General features: G+C 35.6%; 2 protein-coding genes across 2 annotated transcripts in view; one reads left to right on the top strand and one right to left on the bottom strand.

Moving 5' to 3' along the window:
* Nucleotides 1-8,238, bottom strand: part of LOC126819050 (uncharacterized) — a 66,266-nt gene that overhangs the window by 45,310 nt on the left and 12,718 nt on the right. The gene's annotated exons all lie outside the window — the stretch shown is intronic.
* Nucleotides 7,575-8,238, top strand: part of LOC126819048 (threonylcarbamoyladenosine tRNA methylthiotransferase) — a 33,667-nt gene continuing 33,003 nt past the window's right edge. The window contains exon 1 of the mRNA XM_050546862.2: nucleotides 7,575-7,900. The gene's annotated coding sequence lies outside the window, so the exon portion shown is untranslated. The remainder of the gene's footprint in view (nucleotides 7,901-8,238) is intronic.

The following is an 8,238-nucleotide window of genomic DNA, read 5'->3' as shown; positions in this document are numbered from 1 at the left end:
TTTTAACGTCCAACACCTTGGAAAATATAGGCAATTAGACTCTGGAATTAATATTATTTTAAATGGTGTATGAAGTGCCTAATTATACATGAATAATATATCAATAAAAAATAAGGAAATAAATGAAATGAAATGAGGTTTAATGTCCTACTGTTCTGTTCCGAACTGGGCTAATGAAGACGGGCACACGCCATACAGTATGCTATGGGGGAAATTTGGCCCGGATAGCTGCACTACGGCCTACTCTTATGTCGAATTCCAACTGTCAAGGGATCTTTTACGTGCCGGCCAATGTGTACACGGGACCTCGGTTTTTCGTTCTATCCGAACGACTAGACAGCTGTCCTTGTCAGACTCTCCTGCATCACTGACATGTGGGAACCACGCCGGAAAACATGGATGAACTTTCTCAGCCATTGCTTGGATCGAACACCCGACCTTCAGACTAGCGAGCCAGCGTCTTACCCACTTAGCCACCGTGATTCTTTTAGAGTAAAATATGTTTTTTACTTCATAAAGTTTTACAAGTTGTTGCGGCGATGCGTTTTTGATTCGATAGCCTAATAATTTCTGTGCTGGATTGCATAATATTATATAATTAAATATGATGTGTTACATATGTCTTTATGTTAAAGTTGGATAATCTTTAATCCAAACGTCTACAGGACACAAATGATTTTAATTCTTCTTTAATTACTTGTCATTCATTGTTAAGTATACCACACTTATTAATATTAAGTAGTTAAAGGGGGATTATTATGCAAGAGTTAAATTTGCCCCTTGTGAGTCTTTTTCGTGGCTTCAAAGGTTATATTAAGACATTTATTCACATGCCAAGCCCATAATCAACCCTCTAGACAATCGCATGGCTTATATATTGAAGTGGATTAGACAGTTCCATTAAATTTAATTCGAATGTATTAATATAATCGTGTAAACACTGGTAAATAAAACTGCCCGGGAATGGAGTGGGTTAAAAATCCTATCAACACAATACTTCGGTGATTTTGAGACTGGGATAATTATGAAACGTTATATTTCTGTGATCATAAGAGAGGACATCTCCTGCCTTTTGGACAATTCTTCTCCGATTTCTAAATGTTAAGTTTGTTTTACGCACACGTCCATCTGCACACGGGGTAACTGTGTGGGTTTTGGTTGTCTTCGATTTGAGAACAGCCATGGGCAATAACTTAAAAGCACTAGACAATCAAATCGGGGGGGGGGGGGGCGAATGGTTAGCACGCTCTCGCTGTATCATAAGGCCTGGCATTGAGTCAACTGGCGTGTTTTCGAATCCCCGGTTGTACGTGACAAGGAGTAGGATCGCCTGTCCAACCTCGTGGGTTTTCTCCGGGTCCTCCGGTTTCCTCGCACTGCTAAAGACCCCTACGCACAAGCGAATTATTGAAATAAAATTAAACCATATGTTAGTCCCGAAATGACATAGTTTGTGTCAAGTGGACGTTAAACCCCATTTCTCTCTCTCTCACACAATCAAATCGTGTAGAATTATATTAAAGTGCACATTAGGTCACCAGACGAAATTTTCTGTACTTATAGCCAGTGGTCACTTTATACACTTTACAGCAATCTTGATTAAATTATTCGAAATATTAGCATTTTAGTATCGGACACCCGAAAACGCTTTTCAATTTTTCAATTACAGTCTTTACCCGGTTTATTGGCCGATGACGTCACAGGGACCACACATACAATATACACTATTATAGTCCGGTGGCGGACGGGGTGGGGTGGGGGGAGGGAATCGCCACCCGAGTTGTGAATTTATGAGACCATGTTTTCGAGATATGGGGGGTTCAATGTCTACAATTGGGGGAAAATGGCATTATGTTGATATAAATGATGATCATGTTATATAGTAATAAAACATAAATTTTTAGGACTGTCCATCTCTAAAGAAGTGTATATGATGCCCCTGGACAATTGTTTTGATTTGTGGGGAAATGGGGTACGGGTAGCAGGTGTGTGTGTATGGAGGTGGGGGGGGGGGTAAATTGGCGGGAAATGAGTTCACGTAGATTTAAATGATGATTTTCTTAGAGCTTGGTAAAAAACCATTAATTTTTAATTCCGCTGTACATCTCTAATTATGTGGGCAAGATTCCCTTTGTATGGGGCGGGGCGGGGGGGGGGGACAAAATGTAATTTTTGGGACAGAAACCATTAAGTTCAAAATTGACCTAAAAAGTGTTTTCTCTTTAGCTTTTTCGTTCAATCTGATTAAAACACAGATGCTATTTCGTTTCGTTTTTCATAGTTCAAAATTTCGTTTTACTTGTCTTCACAACACTAGGATCTGGAAGAGTTATTATATAACAGGCGGTCTAGTTGATGTGAGGAATTAGTCAATGAAACTGTCTGTTACGGCGAGTTCTTGACGTGCTCTGCACGGAACTGTGGGTAAACCCCTAGGCACGTCAACGCTCATTGATTAATCAATGTCTGACGTCATAGGTCAAAAGCCGCTCGAATGACCCCTGACGTGACCTTCCAAGTCAACTGGTCAGATCTTCATGTAGTGTAGGCCATCGAAAGTATAAAAAACACGAAACGAAATATACATCTGTATTTTAATCAGATTGCTTTTTCGTTCAGTACCAATTTCGTCATTCCAAATAATAATATTAAATTATAATGGTACTTTTAAAGAGATCTGAAAATGTACATAAAAAACACAGTAAATTAGAGACATGTTTAGGTATTAGTTAATTCTTAGTCTTCATCAGAAGATTCAAAATCAAAGTTCATAATATGAGCGGGATAGATATCTTCTTTATGGCTAATCAATAGCTTGCACATATCCTTTGGATATGCTTCAGATACCCATTCACATTGTAAATCTTCATTTCAGTCTTGTATCGCAGGGTCATCTTGTTCGACTATTTGTGTTCCAGCCTGTCTCCATATTTTTAAAACATAATTGTTGCGTTTAATGTGCTGCAAAAGACTACTTAGGCAAGATGGTAATAAAGAAAGAAAGGTTTGTTATTTTTCATCACAACTAAAATTCCCCCAGAAAATCTTTTTTCCAGTTTCGCCGTACATGGTACAAACAATTTTTTCTAAACAAGTAATTATGTCATCAGAAACATCATTTGTCTGTCCCAGCTCTTTAAAAATTCTCGACACTTTCAATACTAATCTTGATTGGATCAAAAAATATATCAAGATTAGTATGAAAGTGTCGAGAATATCCTAGAGCTGACAACAAAGCACGAGGACACCAAAATAGCTTACCTACTCCTCTACGCATTGCAAATTAATGGAAGCGCTGAAACAAATTGTATTTTGCGTTTTTGCTCGGGCGAAATAGACATCCTTACCATTTTAAGGTCAATTTTGAACCAAATGATTTCTTTAAACAAAAAGACATGCTACCCCCCCCCCCCCCCCCCCGCGGGCACCCATTGTACCCCCCATATCTCGAAAACGCCCCCCTAACGCCCGATCACTACCCAGATTCGGAATCTACGCAAAAAACTGGTCTAGGGGATTGTTATTTATTATTATTATTATTACAACATATTTATAGCGCGCCCTTTAATATAACATGTTCAGGGGCACTTTACAAAGTGACAATATAATCATAAATAAACAACAAGAGAGAGAGAGAGACAGAGACAGAGAGAAATGGGGTTAAACGTCCACTCGACACAAACTAGATCATTTCGGGACTAACATATGGTTTAATTTTATTTCAATAATTCGCTTGCGCGTAAGGGTCTTTAGCAGTGGGAGGAAACCGGAGGACCCAGAGAAAACCCACGAGGTTGGACAGGCGACCCTACTCCTTGTTACGTACAACCGGGGATTCGAAACCACGCCAGTTGACTCAATGACAGGCTTTATGATACAGCGCGCACGTGCTAACCATTCGCCCCCCCCCCCTCCCAAATAAACAACAAGATTATGGACATGTTAACATTGTATACAGAGTCAGATAAAAGCCTGATTAAATAAATGTGTTAAGCTGTTTTTAAAAGAACATAGAGATGTACAACATCTTAAACTTAATGGTAGATTATTCCATAAAACAGGTGCTTGATAACTAAAAGAGCGCTGACAATAAGAGACTATTTAAACAGTTTTGGGCTTTAAAAATAGTTTATCTGATGCATGTAATGTTCGGCCAGGTGTATAAAGTTCTAACAGATCTGAGAGGTAAACAGGAGCTAAATTATTTAAACATTTAAAAGTAAGTAATAAAATCTTAAAATCAATTCGATATTTAACAGGTAACCAGTGTAAATTATATAAAACAGGAGTTGTGGGGTCGCATTTCTTAGTTAAAGTGTAGCTGTAGTATTCTGTATTTTTTGTAATTTATCTATAAGCTTTAGACCAACTAAAAGTGAATTAAAGTTATCTAATCGATAAGTGACCAGAGAATTAACAAGTGACTTAGTGGCCTCTACAGTTACAAATTTACGTATTTTACCTATATTTCTGATATTAAAATAGCACAATTTACAAATATTATTTACTTAAGCTCCCAGAAGCATAAAAATATCAAAAATTACGCCAATATTACGAGCAGAATAAGCAAATATTCGGTTTTATCATCATTCAATTTTAGTATGTTCTTTGACATCCATTTTCTAATTTCACTAATACAGTTCTCAAGTTGAAAGAAGACGGACAATTAGGTGTAAATGAAATATAAAATGGAGTAGCATCGGCATACAAATAAAAGCCGAGACCATATTTTCTGACAATATCACCTAATGGTGACGTATAAAGGGTAAATAAAATCGGACCAAGAACGGAACCGTGAGGAACCCCAGATGACAAAAAAGATTCAGACGACGATTTACAATATACACTGTTTTCTACCCACAAGATAGCTCTCTAAAAGTTCCAAGAACGGAACCGTGAGGAACCCCAGATGACAAAAGAGATTCAGACGACGATTTACAATATACACTGTTTTCTACCCACAAGATAGCTCTCTAAAAGATTTAAAGCGGAGCCGCAAATACCGAATTTAAAATGAAGTCTACGTAATAGAATAGAATGATCCACCGTGTCGAAAGCAGCAGATAAATCTAATAAAATTAAAAATGTACATTTTCTATTATCAATTTCCATTAAAATATCATTTGAAACCCTGGTTAAAGCTGTTTCGGTACTGTGAATTTTTTTATAAGCACTTTGAAATGGTTCATAAAAACAGTTATCATCTAGATGGGCCTTTATCTGAGAAGCAATACATTTCTCCAATATTTTATAAATAAAACTTAAGTTTGAGACAAGTCTGTAATTTTTAAAAACATTAGGATCCAGTGTAGACTTTTTAATTAAAGGGGTAACATAAGCTTGTTTGAAATTGTTGGGAATAGTAGAGGATGATATACAAGAATTAATAATATTGGTAAAAACTGGAATAACTTCGTCTAGACAGTCCTTAAGAGTGTTTTCGATAATCGGCAAAGTCTTTTTTACGGGAGGTCTATATTTGCGACTTCGAGTGAAGATAGCTGATTTTATAATAAAACATGTTGATATTTATGAAACCCAAGCTCGATTCGACAATCCACCGAGAGTGTACCTTTTGACCCATATTATCACGAAAGATAACTGCTTTGAAAAATTCTGAGACATGGGGACTGGGAGTGTAGGAAATCCCCCCCCCCCCACACACACACCTCCCCCCGCCTTCCCCAAAAATCAAAAGTAAAAAGTAAATCCAAAATGTAAATTAAAATCAAAACACAAATGAAAACTAAAATCATTTTTAAAAATAATTTAAAATGTAAAACAGTGGGACGTTAAACCCCATTGAATTTCATTTATCTTTGGCATGAGTGTAGCCTTGGTTATGAAACGCAGCAGGTTTACATGTTGTATCTACTTTAGCGGTGGACACACTAGTCGAATCATTCGACCGAATCAAACGACATCGAAATTCGCCTAGGTCCAGTGTCATTCGGTCGAATTTCTATTCGCCCGAATCAAACACGTTTGATATACACTGAAAAAAAACTTGTGTTGGATCTCAACACAAGTACTTGTGTGAAAATTATTCTACACAAGTTATGTGTTGTTTTGCATTGCATTAACACAAACTTGTGTTCTTTTTAATGCATTAACACAAATCTTGTGTTTTTTCCATATAATTAACACAAGTAATGTGTACCGTCAACAAATATTTTTTTTTTTAAATTTGAACTCCATACAAAGTCTTAATCCGGGGGTCCACAAGTAAGAGAAAGGTATTTTTTACTCAGACAATATAGCCAGACAGACTTGAATGCTAATTGGTGTTAAGATGTCTGTAGTTAAAATAAAGTTGGGCCCAATAAACTGGTAGATCAAAGGCCTGTTGAGCGCTCATGCCCGGTGTGATTTTAACAATTGACTCCAAATGCGTTGACAAGAAAATAAGTAAAACTGTTATTGAATGTGATTGGTTGATAAAATCAACGTACTATAGGCTACATTTTGTCTGCGATATCATCTCGGTGGAAGCGGACATTAAATGAAGTGATTTCACACAATTAATTTAACATTTAACAACGTGCTGAAATGATTTTGGAGCAGTGATATGTTTGACAAATGTAAGCTAATGGTCACATAGAATACAAGACCGCAGGTTTGTGAATATTTATATAAAAAAAATAATACCATGTATGTAATTTAGCATCGATATTGTTTCTCTGTGTCAAAATTTTTGCCCCGATTTTGCCTCGTTGTAACGAGGTAAAAAAAATACCTCGTTTCTCTGGAGTTCCAAAACGTGTTTTTTTTTTTAAATTGCCCTGTTTTTGGAACGAGGTATTTTGTTCAGAACGAGGCTGGGTAAAATTGCCTCGTTTACTAAACGAGGTATTTTATCCAAGATAATTATTAGCGGTATTTGCTGTCGACAAATAGAGCCATACAAATAATGTTCGGACCATCATGTGACCAATTGCAGATCTACAAATTAGATTATTTATTTGGGACATGATATTGTTCATAGTTATGGCTTACTACACTGGAGTTCTATTATGTATAATAAACGCTTCCCGAGCGAAACAAAACATAACAATGTCACGTGACAATATTACATATGGCGGATACAAGCGTTCTTTGATTACATGCTGTTTGGTTTGATTATTAAATAATACGGCAATCTGTATATATGGGAAAAGGAGAATAAATTTCCCCAAATCCAAAACTAGATGACTGGAATATTTATTGAATGGAAAGTAAATATTTTATAAACAAAAATATTCGGATTTGCGGTATCCTAGCTTGGATGGATTTGTGATTTGAATCTCGAACTCAGTGTTTTATACATTTTATTATAAAATTGTAATAAATGTTTTACATGAATGAATAAAATCTACAATTTAAAACAGTACAATAACATTGTGATTTGACGCTCTACAAATCATTAAGAGTATAACAATTGCTTGTTGAAAAAGCGTTAATAATATGTTTTTTTCCATTTATTATTTTTTAAAAATATATTCAAAAAGAATGCGTCTTTTACAGATTTCAATATAACCACAAATGGTTGATTGTTTTAATGCTAAGATAAATATTAATGGTTTGTATTTGAAAATCAAATTATATAAGCGAAAAATAGTAAGATACATTATGTATATCTTAAAACACGCCCTTCTCAGTTACTACTTCGGCGAATATCGTTTGATAATTTAGATGATCAGAATTAAACACCGTTTTGCTATGTTATTATTTTTTTATGATTGGGTGGGGGTATACTTAATTAGGGGATTGGATTGAAAGATTATAGCTACCATCTTATGGAGACATAATGTGTGGTGCATTTACGGTCTTATAAAGCTCTATTCTTACATAAAGAATTCTTGATTCGCACGGAAGTGTTTTAGCCGTGATCATTTTAAGACATGCTTATGCCAAGATCTGGGTAAGTGTTAATTTAACTAGATATCAGAAAAGTACCACGTTTTCATAAATGTACTCTTTAGATAAATTGTACAATATTTATCAGTTCACTAGTTACAATAAAATCATGCATTATAGCTATTTTTATTTATTTATCCCTGGTGCTTCAAATTCAATTTAGGGTGCCTCAACATATTTAAAAATATGTTTTAAAGCTTTAGGTCATTTTATTATATCTTTCTACCATAAATAATAGCCCGAATTTAGGTATACCAAAAGTTAAAGAAATATAAACAGTTTTTGAGTCATTCAGATATGACTGCCAAAATTGTCACCAACACACATGTCGTGTTAAGGCTA

The sequence above is a fragment of the Patella vulgata genome, chromosome 4, assembly GCF_932274485.2.
Source record: "Patella vulgata chromosome 4, xgPatVulg1.2, whole genome shotgun sequence".
In the NCBI taxonomy this organism is placed as follows: domain Eukaryota; kingdom Metazoa; phylum Mollusca; class Gastropoda; family Patellidae; genus Patella; species Patella vulgata.
The sequence above is the reverse complement of the archived record's forward strand: the minus strand, read 5'-3'. Positions and strand labels throughout refer to the sequence as shown.